The following is a 13,205-nucleotide window of genomic DNA, read 5'->3' on the forward strand; positions in this document are numbered from 1 at the left end:
TTTCCTTCTTCCTCTTCTTCTTCTTCTTCTTCCGCCTGGGTGCTTCCCTTGCATCGATTTTCGTGCCCTGTTGGTGTCTCAAACCAGACACAAATGAACTTTGGGTGTTTCCCTTGCATCAATTTTCGTGCTCTGTTGGTGTCTCAAACCAGACACAAATGAACTTTGGGTGTTTCCCTTGCATCGATTTCCGTGCTCTGTTGGTGTCACAAACCAGACACAAATGAACTTTGGGTGTTTCCCTTGCATCAATTTCCGTGCTCTGTTGGTGTCACAAACCAGACGCAAATGAACTTTGATCTGATTGAACCATCTTCTGACTGTGGATTTGGTCTAGACTTGGGTTGGTCTAATTTGAGTGTAATCTGGTTTGTTAAGCTTGATCTAATCTGGGCTGATCAGAGCTGGTTTGGTGTGGGCCGGTTTGATCTGGACCTGTAATCTGGTTTGGTTCAATTGGGCCTAATCTGTTTTGGGCCACAATTGGCTGTGGTTTTAAAAGGTTTTTGATTTTGGGGTTTTAGTTTATTTGTTCTTAGGGTCTAAGTCTAATATTAGGGGCTCATTTTAGGGATCTATGAACTTAAGGGTTTAAGGGATTAGAAATAGTTTAAATTATGTTTCTTAGTTAATTAAATAATTAATGTTTGCGTTTTAATTAGGGGTTCGTGATATCTGTGGCAGGGATTCTTAAGCTAGCCCAGGTAGGTGACCTATTGCTTTAAAGTAGAATTTTAACATGCACATTGCATATGTTGATGTTGTGATTTATTATTGGCATTATATGTTAGAATTAGAATTAAGCATTTAGTTTCATAAACTATTAAATTATTATGGACATCATGTGTTTAGAATTAGAAACTAATATTTAATTTGATAAACTGTTATGTACTGTACTATTGGAATTTTGTTCACGACTTGAGTTGGAAAGTTGATTTGTTGATTTTTAAAAATCCGCGTGACTATAGTCTAGGCCCCGCCAATGGGATGATACGTTGGCCCTGTCGACTTGTACTGAGGAACTAGTTCCGACACCGCGACCACCGGTGATAGAATAGTGGCGGCACAGGGGTGCATTTTGCTCTTCAGAGCGGCTCAGTGGAGTGTGAGTTTGGCACCAGGGGGTGCGGCACAGTGGTGCGTTGGCTCAGTGGAGCGGCTCTTCGGAGAGTTGTATTGGCACTTCGGTGTAACCATGCCACTGGGTGATGTGGCCGTAGTCATGCGGTTGAGTTATTTTGAGTCTCGGATCGGGTTTACGGATTATCATGTGGATTTTTGGATTCATGAGTTTAGTTGCTTTTTATATGCATGACGATATGTTATATGATGACTTTACTGCATTATGTTGCCTACTGAGCTGTTAGCTCACTCCTACTATTTACATTTTTGCAGGTGATGATATATGATTATGGGGATTACGGGATAGAGTGATCATGATGTAATTAGCTAGTAGATATGGACTTTCTTTTGACTTATGTATATATATGGACATTTGAATTGAAAGCTGGAATTTATTTTTAATTAGTTATTGATGGTTGATCTGATTTATCTGCTTTGCGTGCCTGCGGGGTCCGCCCTGCAGGTGCGCGGCGTCTGCTCGCGCCCCGGGTTCGGGGCGTGACATGGATTGTCTAAGCTTGCATGACCTTTTTACTATGCTTGGGCCTATACGTGAGACTTGGTGATGCTTCTTTTGCTTTGGTTTGGTGGTCCCTTGGATTGCTACCAAAATCCAAGCCGAGAGGACTGTATTAGCCGGCGAATGGAGTGTAGCTAATTCTGCTCGGACGGGTCCACTTGCAGCTGAATCTGACTTGGAAATAAAAGAAAAAAATACCAAAGGTCGACGTTGGATTCTGTTCGACGGAAAATTCTTCGATGCCTAAGTCAAGTAAGCACGGAGGAGGTTGAAAGAGAGTGTAAACGTACGTGCGCCTGGAGATCCTCCGACCCTTGTTTATGAAGGATAAGGATGAATGCCCCTTATTGAGTAAGATGGGCATATGTCGTAATGGTTCAGTGACCGCCTGCATGTTATGCACATTTTTGGATTTAGCTGCATAGGGCGCTCATTCATGGGCCGACCTATAACCATTGTCCATTGCAAGAGTTTTAAATGGTTTTATGGTATTTTTAGTGGAGGCCATATGATGAGCTGCTACTAGTTGGTTTTGTTAGCATCAATTGATTGATTGATTATGCCAAATTTAGTCTGCTTTACCAAACTTCACCTTGATTAATTTGTGATTGGTTGTACTAAACTTAGTTGGCCTTACCAAACTTCGTCAGCCTCCTAGTTCTATATGAAGGTTGCTCTTGTACATTGTAATAGATAAGTAAAAATACAATTCTCTTCTTTCATTCTTTGTTTTCAATATAATATCAAAGCTACCGATCATGTAACCTGATGTTTTCATCTTTCTGTCTTTACTGTGATCGTCGTCGTCGTCGTCATCCGCAGATTCTCTATTTCTTCTGCCTCATTTGGGGGGTAGCTGGGGCTCCAACTTCAGTGGCTTTCAAAGTTCCATTCTTCTCGTCGAGCTCCTGATAAAATCTTAGCTTTTCTTGTGAAGATCGCTCACTTGGACGTTCAGGGTGCTATATATATATATATATATATATATTCACTCTATAAGAAAAAAACATCACGTGGGGGGCTCAAGAGGGGTTTTGGGTTCCCTGTTGTCTTCTTCCGTGCCCTCCCTGTTTGCAGAAGCTCCGAAGGAAAGGGAAAACCCCACCCGCCCGCGTTCTCTGCCCCTCGATCTGGCGGAGAGGAGAATCACGAGCGCATCCATAGTCGCCGCCGCACGATCTAGAGGAGGAGAAGAGGAGCAACACCGGGCGCTCCGCGCTCGCCGCCGTGCTGTTCCCGCCTCACTGCCACTCTCCCATTGCAGGCATCAGCGGCATCCTCACCGGCGACTTGCGAGCCATCTGCCCCCGTTGTAGGGGACCCAGGAGAACGTGATTGCCCACCTTTGACACCTCCGACGTGGCCGTTGAGGTCACCACAGCACCGAGCTCGGCTACAAGGCAGCAAAGCCATCAAAGCCCACTGCTGCCACTTCCTGCCACATTTCCTTCGCCGGTCTTGGCACTCCTTTGATTCATTAGAGAGGTCCAAGGCGTACGGGTTCACCGCCCGAGGTGACCTCATCCATGTCATTCTCCGGGGGGACGTCGCCAATCTCAAGTGCCGCGTTCGCCAGTCTCTCTTCTCGACCGCTTGTCTCTTGACTATGGCAAGAAGTCAAAGCTTGGGTTCACCATCTGCCCCTCACCCCAAGTCTCCACCTCTGTTGTTGAGCCATACAACAGTCTTATGTCAACCCAGTCCCTCCTCGTGCGCCCTGATGTTGCGGTTCTCCTTGACAATGAGGCCATCTATGACATTTGCAGGCGCTCTCTTGACATTGAGCGCCCCAACCTCAATGGCCTGGTCTCTCAAGTGATTTCTTCTCTCACTGCCTCCTTGAGGTTTGATGGTGCCCTGAATGTTGATGTCACAGAGTTCTAGATCCATCTGATTCCACCCCTCAAATCTGTCCATCGCTTCGAGTTCTCTACGGATCCCTGGTAATGTAGTCTATGATCGCCGGTGACCTCCTCCTCCATAGCCGTTGGGCAAGGACACGTCGGTTCCTCCTGAGATGAGGAAGTTAAGCTTTCTGAGCACTCACTTTCGGTGCTCCTGTTCCTCCATGTCGGTGGCCTTCTCCTCTACAGTATCGATCACGCAGAAGCAATGCATCAAATCGTACCGTCAGAAGCTTGGCGGATAAACTTGGCAGGCGCGATCTCGCTTCAAAGTCCAGCAGCAGCGCATCAAATCGTACCGTCAGAAGTTTGGTGGGTAAACTTGGCAGGCACAGTCTCACTCTAAACTCCAGCAACAGTGCGTCAAATCGTACCGTCAAAAGCTTTGCGGGTAAATTCGGCAGGTGCGATTTCGCTCCAAAACTCCAGTAACAGCGCGTCACCCCGTGCTGTCAAAACTTGCGGATAAACTTGGCAGGCGCGGTTCCGCTCTCGATCATAGAGGTGTACATTTGCATGGCACCGCTTTAGTCCTCAATCTTTGGCTTTATCTGCTACTCCCGGCTTCTTCATCATCCAGTTCGAGGTCTCTTGTTCTTCTTCTATCGTGCTTTCGTCTACGAGCATCGTTGAGCTTCAGTTGCCTTTTTTTTAAGAACTGCCCTTGCTGCGAATATCTTCACCAAAGCTCATTCTCCTAGCATCTTTCGATCTCTTGTTTTCAAACTCAAGTTGGTGTCCATTTACCACTTTGAGTTTGAGGAAAGATGTTAGAGTCCATTGATTGATTGATTATACCAAACTTAATCGGCCCTACTAAAATTTATCTTGACTGATTTATGATTGATTGTGCCAAACTTAGTTAGCCTTACCAAACTTCGTCGACCTCCTAGTTCTATATAAAGATTGTCCTTGTACATTATAATAGACAAGCAGAAATACAATACTCTTCCCTCATTCTTGGTTTTCAACAGGCTTTATCATCTAGCAACAGTCTGGATTCATGAGCTACCCCTGCTCCGACTCGTGTGTGGACCCGTCGAAGTTAGCCTACCATGCATGGTTCTCCTGCCTTCCACCTTGCCCTCACTCCGGTGTGGATCTCAGGATGCGCGGCGCGTCGATTTGGTTTGCAAGGGTACAATAGAACTAGATGAAAGAACATCCTGCATGCGGAATTTTATCATGAAATCCAATAATCTACTCATCGCTGCGTCATGGAAGATGTGTTGTTCGAGGCGGTAAGTGACCGATCTATTCACGGGGTTGAGACGACTGTTTTGCTGAACGACGAATCTTGTTGCCTCCTCACGTATTCACGGACTCTCGCATTGTATTCTGAAGAGAAAAAAGTGCGGCTACCGGAAAGAGCCCATCTCGTGGTACAGCAAACTACGATGATTTAAGGTTTGCTGGCGGCTGTGCCGCCCCCCAGCGAGAGAGAGACTTATCCACTTGTACCACTCCCTCACCACCTAATTAGCCGTTAAAGTAATCGTTTATTTGGTTGAGATTCTTGCGGTTGGTGAAATAACTTCTGGAAACGAAGTGGAAAAGTAAAGAGAGAAGAGAGAGAGAGAGAGAGAGAGGCAAAGTGGTTAACTTTATTTTAAATTTATTTTACCATCGTCCATAAAATAAAGTTAATCAAGTTAACTGGCTTTAAGGGGCGTTGACACAAAGACTTTAACCCTCATTTTGGATATTTGTTTGGTTGGTTGAATTGATAACCATCCTTAACCAAGGGATAACTAGCACTCAGGCATAGCTGAGTTGCATGTATGCATGCTGAGGACAAACAATTCCTTATCTACAGAGATTGAAAATTTGCATATTATTTTTGTGAAAGATGCGATATGTTCTATCAGCCTCGGAAAAACGACGTAAGAAATCCCACCTACCATGCTCTTTCCTGCCATTTCCGCTATCACGGCCCGCAGGCCTAATCAAATCCCCCGCCCTTGTTTTTTGGAAGGGTTACAATAAGAGCATAGCTGACAAAGAAAAAAAAAAAAAGAAACCAGAAAACAAATCCCAGACTGCATTCAGAAAAAATCTAAGCAAGCCTTACACACCGAACACCATATGCATCAGCCCAAAGTATCTAAGCTAGAGCAGAAGGAAGGCATTGATCTGTAGGAGTAAAACTGCCATCCAATGCTTGGCCCGCCAAAAAATCTGCAGCCTGATTAGCCTCTCCTCCTCTCTTTACCCTTCCATTACTTCAATTCCCTCGCCATGTAGCTTCCCTTCTCCTACACACACTACCAGAAAACACGCGTATAGTGACGGAAAATTAGTGACGGACCGTTATCAGTCACTATTTGTGACGGATTAGTGACCAACATAAATTTGGTCACCGTGGTGTAAACTTAGTGACAGATTAGTGACAGGCCGGTCACAGAATGCGCGGGTAGGATGAGCGTCAAAACTTAGTGACCATCGTAGTGACGGAGTATCTGTCAGCAAAATGATAACCGAAATTGCAACCAGATAGTGACAAATTCAGCCGTCACAAATATCGTAACCTAAGTGTTTATAAATTTTTAAAAGATTATTTTTGGCAGTGACGGGTTATTGACAAAAATTTCCGTTACCAAATTTAAATTTTAATTCCAAAAATATTAAAAATATTATTTTTGAGTAATTCTAAATTAAAAAAAGATAAAAGGAGGAAAATCCAAAATGAAACTAAGTGTGTCCGCCGTCCCGCCTAAATTTCTTCGATAACCCAAATTTCAATCGTTCTCCAGAAAACTCAAATTTCTTCTTCTCATTTTCAAATCTCATGGTGCCGGTCATGACCTATTTGCACCCCTACTGCTGCTTTCCTGCAATGGGATTGGATTTTGGAAGAAGGTCTGGGATTTTTTTTTGTCCTTGTGAGTGGGGAGCCGGGAGACATCAAGTTCGGTGCAATCGGCCTTATAGATAAAAAATAGTTTGATATGAAATTTGGCTTGCAGACCGACTTACCTCATCACTTCCCCATCAGCCCGGTCGAAGCACTTCCCCATCAGCCCGGTCGAACTTAAAACATTGGCTTCGTCCCGATTGGACGGTTAGGGCTTCTGGCATCGCCGCTTCCCCTTTCTTGTCTCCCCTCTCCTCTCCTCTGAGTCCTCTCCTCGACCTCCGCCCTCTCCTCTCCGGCTCCTCCTTGCCGACCATTTGTGCCTCCCCGTCGACGGTGACCACGGCTACATCACGCCCCCCGATCGGCCGATCCAACTCTCACCCGGGACAAGATCATCACGGCTACATCACCCCGTCGACGCCCCCCTTCTTCTTGCTCGTCGGCTAGGGTTTTCAGAACCCACAACTGGTTCTTTCCCGAGCAAGGTAAACCCTAACCCCGTTTCTTTTTACCCCATGATAACAAAATAAAAGAAACGAAGAAGAGGAAGAGGAAGGGGGAAGGAACTTACCGAGGGTCTCTGCCTGTGGATCCAGCGCCGCGCTTGATCGCCGCCGTGGCCGCAGTTGTCGACGGCCGCGCTAGGGTTCTTCTTTCCCTCCTATCCGGGTTCTTTTCCTTCCCCTGCTGCAGGTAGGCAAGGCAGAGAGGGTCATTCCTCCCCCCTCTGCTGCGGGTAGTCCAGTCCCGATTGGCATTCTTCCTTCCCCTGTTGGTCGCGTTCTCTATGATGTTGAATTTTGTCCTCTCTCTCTCTCTTTCAGTATAGAGCTTATCCCTTCTTTTTCCTCTTGATTTTTGGGGTTTTCTTCGTTTTCTCCTGATATTATGTGGTAGATTTTATAATGGTGGTTAGGATTTGCGCTACAAGTACCAAGGTTAGGGTTTTGGGTTGCCCTGGTCTTGAAGTTGCCGGATCTGGCTGTAGCTATATGAATAAAGAGAAGAGGGAAGAAAACTGGTCGGCTTGCTCTCCTTATTGTTGGCAACCCGCTTACCAAGCTTCCCACATTAATTTGTTCTTAAAATGTAGCTTCCTATTTTATTCTTTTTTATTTTTTGTGAGAAGGGCAGAAGAAGGAGATGGTGCATGTGTTAGCCATTTTTAGAGGACCTTCTCACACATCAAGAGCTATCTATTTTCTTTGTTTTTTTAATGTTTTTATTAATTTTTCAAAGTGATGATATCTCGGCCATTATCCAGGCAAGCTGTTTTTTAATTGCTGCAGATTGTGTCATCAATGCCTACATCTGAGTCTTATTTTCTTTTAATCTGTCGCTCTATTGTTCCATGCTGTTCTCTATAATCTCTCTAATTACTTTTTTGGTTGTGTATTGCTATGAAACTTTTTGGCCCTCCTATGTTTTGGACTTCACACCTGCAACCAGTTTGATCAGGGATTATGGCTGATATGCCACCCAAACAATAATGGATATTTTTCAGCTGTTAATTTATGTCTCCAGAAAATCAATAGTAACTTAACATATTCAATTTTACCATCAAATTAGAATGAGGTTGCAGAGCTTAATTACTGTAGAAAGAGCTTTATAAAGATTTTAAGTAGGTGATAGATATGTCTTTACCCTGTTGCTGATCATCATAAAGATTGAAAACATATGGTCCTGGTATTTTGGATTGGGCTTTCAATCTCAGGATCGAAATGACACAAAGTCTTGTACTGTAGCAAATTCTTGTATTTTGGATTGAACAGCCTCATTACTTGCAGCGTTCGAAGCGGCAATTTCTTCTAGGTGCTTCCATACAACTTCACATTTTGACTTAATCTCCTTTTCTTTAGATTCATCTTCTTCAAACTTCTTCAAGCACTCCATGAATAGCCCAGGATCATGATCAGAAAATATCTTACGAACATTTAGCGTGAGGCTCTGAACAGCTTGGTTCCAGTGAGACTTTGTATTTCTCTCCAAAGCAGGGAAGATAATTGGTAAAATCGCCTTACAGTTTTGTTTTGTTTAGTCTTTATTAACATCTTGTAAGGACTGAATTTGCTTTTAGTATCGGTGGGCGGGTACTTGATAAGTATCGTAGTGCACTTAAACTGAATATTGCCGAGGCCTTGATTTGTACTCAAGATTGGGTGTTGGAAAAGAAAGGTATATGTTTTATTAATTATATTTCTATTATTTTTTGAATAATTTATTATTAATTATTGCAAGATTTCAATGTAGATGTTGAGGATGCCAAGTTAGATGAGATTGTAGAAGATGTCATAAACTCAAGTTTCTACAATGAAACTCAATCAACTCAATGCTCGGCCAATGTTGAATCCAATTCATAGTGAGATGAATCATGATCATGGGATACTCCCTTTTGGTTTTGGTTTAAATATGGATGTTGTTATAGTTTGGGACTTTTTTAGTTTTGCTTTGACTATGGATGTTGTCATTGGTTATTGTAATTTTGGTTAAAATTTCAGCTTCTCAGGTATGCCCTCATCTAATGTCACTCTTAACTTTTGCTCATGTTTTTATATTTCTGTAAGTAACTATGAACTGAATTGTAATGCTTTCTTTTTAACTTCAGATGGGATATGCTTTGCTAAAGGAAACAGGTTAAGGGAAACAAAAGGGGCAATGCTCTCTCTCTCTCTCTATTTTTTTTTTGCCCCTCTGATGAATGGAATGAAACAGGTTAAAGGAAACAACAAGGGGCAATGCAAAAGCAAAGGGTCAAAGCATACTGCTGGCTTTCTATCTGAACGAGTACAAGTTCTTATTCCGACTCCTTCCCGGTTGACAGAGTTGAAGTCATTTATGTCAGTCCATTGGAATCATATACTGACGACATTTATATATGTCTCTTGTATTCTGGAAGGAGAGATGCTGAATGAAAAGCTTTCGGCAGAACACTTCCATTGTTTTGTTTATGCATATGACTGGATGAGGCTCTAGCTTGTATTTTTCTTTTATTATGAGCCAATCAATGTACCAAAAATACCAGATTATTGGAATGTGACCAGTGACCAAATTTGGTTACTGAATAGTTTACCAAGTATTGTGACGAGCTAATATAAACTTAGTGACAGGATTTTGATTTCTAAAAATTGATTTTGCTCAGTGAGTCAGTAACGGAATTAGTGACAAATTTAGTGACAAAATTTGTGACCATGTCTGTGACGACTAAATCTGTCACTGAAGGTTGTGACAAATCAGTGACCAAATTTGTGACCGAATTCTGTGACAAAATCAGTGACCAAGTTATCTTCGTCACTAACTCAATGACTGGTTAGTGACGGAAAATACGTAATTTTTTAAATATTTAATTTTTGGATTTGTAACGGCTTAGTGACGGCGGTTCTGTCACGGAGTTTAGTGACGGAAATCGCCACCGTCATTGAGAATTTAGTGACGCGTGTTTTTGTAACTAATTTCGTGACGGGAGCTCCGGTCACAAATTTCATATTAGTAACCGGAAACACGGTATAGTGACGGGAATCTCCGTCACTATACGCGTGTTTTCTGGTAGTGACATTTCCTTCACGTCGGATTGCCTACCTTCCACATCTTGCTTATAGTAAAACTGGAATGCGATGCGTAGAACACTTCCACCATTTGCAATAGACAAACTACGTACGCTATATCCACCAATAGCCAAAGAAATGCAGGGAGTGTTAATTAAAGCACGCAAGCTTTGCTCTGACCCGCATGCTTTGATTTCGTACAACAAAAACTTCATGAGTAGCCAGCACCTCACCGAACTCCCTCGCGTTCTTTTAAGGTGCCCACCCTCTTAGGATTCCCTTATATAAAGAAGATTGGTGCCATCACGGCAAACGTTTCGGCTGCGACAGAAAGAAAAAATAGGAGAAGAACAATTGCATATAATATTTATATGATTTGGTCAATGATCCACATGCACACAGACAATCCAAAAATTTTTACAAGATTACTTCACAAACTCTATCCTCTAATACACCTGTTGGGGGAATACGGTTTTTCCCCAGCAATATAGTAACCCCACCTCTAAAAAGCCGCATAGCCGCCGACCTTGGACAACCGAAGTCGGCGTCCGACCTTGGAATGTCCGACCTCAGAACCTCCGACCTGGAGAATTTCCGACCCTAGAGGTATGTCCTTGTCGACCACCTACTACGGCCGTACCCCTCCGAGGCCCGGCCGAGGGCCATATCCTGCCACTGCCCCAGCATTTATTGCGCATGACCTCTGCAAACCCCCGGTTCACTCAACAATTAATGCGAATCCCCGGTTCACTCAACAATTAATGCGAATCTCCGGCCTACTCAACAATTAATGCGCATGGCTCTCATTATCTACGGACCCACGGCTCTCCACGGCAAATCAGCTCAGCAGAGTCCAGTCAACCGTGATAAGTCTCTGATCTCGGCCTTACCCTCGACATCAATGCAATGATTAACCTGATCGCGTACCAGCTCGGGTCGTACGACGGCCTCATCTCCGACATCAATGCAATGATTCACCCGATCATGTGCCAGTCCAAGCAACAGGCCGAGCTGTACGACGGTCTCGCCCCATCACATCGCAGGTAAGCCGACCCCCCTATAAAAAGGAACCCTTGCTTCTCAAAGGGGGGTTGGAGACAAAAAACTAAAAAGATACTGTTCTCCTCTTTCTTCTTTAAACACAGATTGCCCCCCTCTGACTTAAGCATCGGAGGGTCGGCGCCGGAAAACCCGGCCACCGATTTTTCTGCAGGCACCCCGACGGAGGACGTCGCCCGCCAACGGACCGCCACTCCCCTGTGTCCACCTGCCGCTCCCCCTCCTCGACCGACGACCGCCCCCGGGTCCAATTTCCAGCAACAACACCCAATGTAACGCTTCGAATCCAATGCCCGAATCAGCTACACAACACAGTTGCATACTCCTTCGGGCGAAGTTTTAGAGAATATGCAAGGCCAAAAAATTTATATATTACAACTTTAATATTATGGGTTTTTTGTTGACATACCCTTCTAAATATTGGAATTTGCATGAATATCCTTCCAAAATTGATATTTCCATGTATATCCTCATCAGATACTTATTTTGTATGTATACCCATGATATTTAATGTCGTTAAGAAGTTAGCGGTTTAAAATTAAAATGATGAAAATACATGAAAATGAGTAACCATGCAAAAAGAGACATTTATAAGGGTATACATGAAAATAGTAATTTTGGAGGGTATTTATACAATTTCAATATTTAAAAGGATATTTATGTAAAAAAATCCTATATATAATAAAGTAAACCTATTTAAACTCGAATTGATATTCCTACAATAATCAGCTTAGACCAATATATAACTGGCATCTTAAGTGGATGTGGACTTGATCTTCTATAATTTGTAAACTCAAGAGATAATCAACAATATCATTTTAAGCCAGGGTAGAGTGGAGTGCAACTTTACACATTAGACTTTGTGCTGGGCTGGCTTCCTTCGGAATGCAGATTTTGCTCATAAGCCTAACCTCCCGAGTCCCGACATGCCGTATTTGAGATAAAACATTGTTATCAAAGCAAGATAAAGCCTGGTATTGAGTGGTCCCAACATGTTCGGTTGCAGAAATGGAACCCAATATAATTCCAGCCATGAGCAGTTTATGTAACGTTTTGAACATTCACCCCTAATTCTTGTTTCCCTGCTGTTGGGAGATTACCCAAGTCACGACAGAGAGGCGCCCGACCGAAGGGCGCCGACCAGAGAGGCGCCCGACCGAAGAGCGCCGACCAGAGAGGCGCTCGACTAGAAAGCGTCGACCAGGGGCAATCCTGCCACAGGACATTCCGCTAGGCGACCTGCTCGGCTCGGCACCTCTGCTAGGCCCATGCCTTAGCCGAATATCCAATTACTGCCTAATCCTCCAACAGGTCCGACGACCAAGTACGTAACTCCACTACAACCTGCCACCATCCCTAAGCCATCAAAGCACAGGATCTCCACAGGAACTCGGCATGACCTGTCATTAATGCATAAGACCCCCTCGGGCCTCCGATGCACTCAGTCATTAAATGAACACAGCTCAAAACGATCTCCGGATCACTGAACCATCAGAGCGTATGGCTCTCCCTGACCGCCGGTTCATTCGGTAATAAATGCACTTACCATCCACGGACCCCAGGTCCACCATAACCGGCGGTTCAACCACTCCAACAGGTCCGATCGACCGTGACAACCCCCTGATTCCGATCCGATTCGGTCCCGTTCTCCACTACGCCATTAATGGGCCGAATCGTGCCCAATTATTACACAAGAGGACAAACCTCCTGTCACCTCCCAGGTAACAAAAATCCTTCTATAAAAGGAAACCTGGAGGGAAAGAAAAGGGGCCCCGAGAGAGAGAAAGAGAGAGAGAAAGAGAACCCTCCTGGACTGGATAGAAAGAAGTAAACAGCATAGACACAAGGGAGGGGACGATCCTCTTCATTTTTTTCTTATCTTATCCAAATACTCTCCGGCCCGCTCTCTCTACATATTCCCCCTCTAACTTAAGCATCGGAGGGCCGGCGCCGGAGAGCCCGGCCACCGGCTTTTTTGCAGGACATGCCAGGACGCACTCTTCTCCGCTCTCTCATCCCCGCGGAGGACGCAGTCGGCCGGCGCACCGCCGTCCGCCCTCCCGGCAGCGGAGCTCCTCCTCCCCTGGTTTCGCGGCGGCCCCCGGGTCCAATTTCCAGCAACAGTTGGCGCTAGAGGAAGGGCCCGAGTTCGCTGCCATGAAGCTAAGAAGCAAAGGGGCTTCCAACGCCTCTCGACGTCC

General features: G+C 44.5%; 1 non-coding gene across 1 annotated transcript; it reads left to right on the plus strand.

Moving 5' to 3' along the window:
• Positions 1–7,382: 7,382 nt before the first annotated feature.
• Positions 7,383–7,477, plus strand: LOC120112974. Its single transcript, XR_005514624.1, has one exon. It is a non-coding gene; the product is annotated as a small nucleolar RNA snoR109 (small nucleolar RNA).
• The last annotated feature ends 5,728 nt before the right edge of the window (positions 7,478–13,205 follow it).

Source organism: Phoenix dactylifera, chromosome 13 (genome assembly GCF_009389715.1).
Source record: "Phoenix dactylifera cultivar Barhee BC4 chromosome 13, palm_55x_up_171113_PBpolish2nd_filt_p, whole genome shotgun sequence".
NCBI lineage: Eukaryota > Viridiplantae > Streptophyta > Magnoliopsida > Arecales > Arecaceae > Phoenix > Phoenix dactylifera.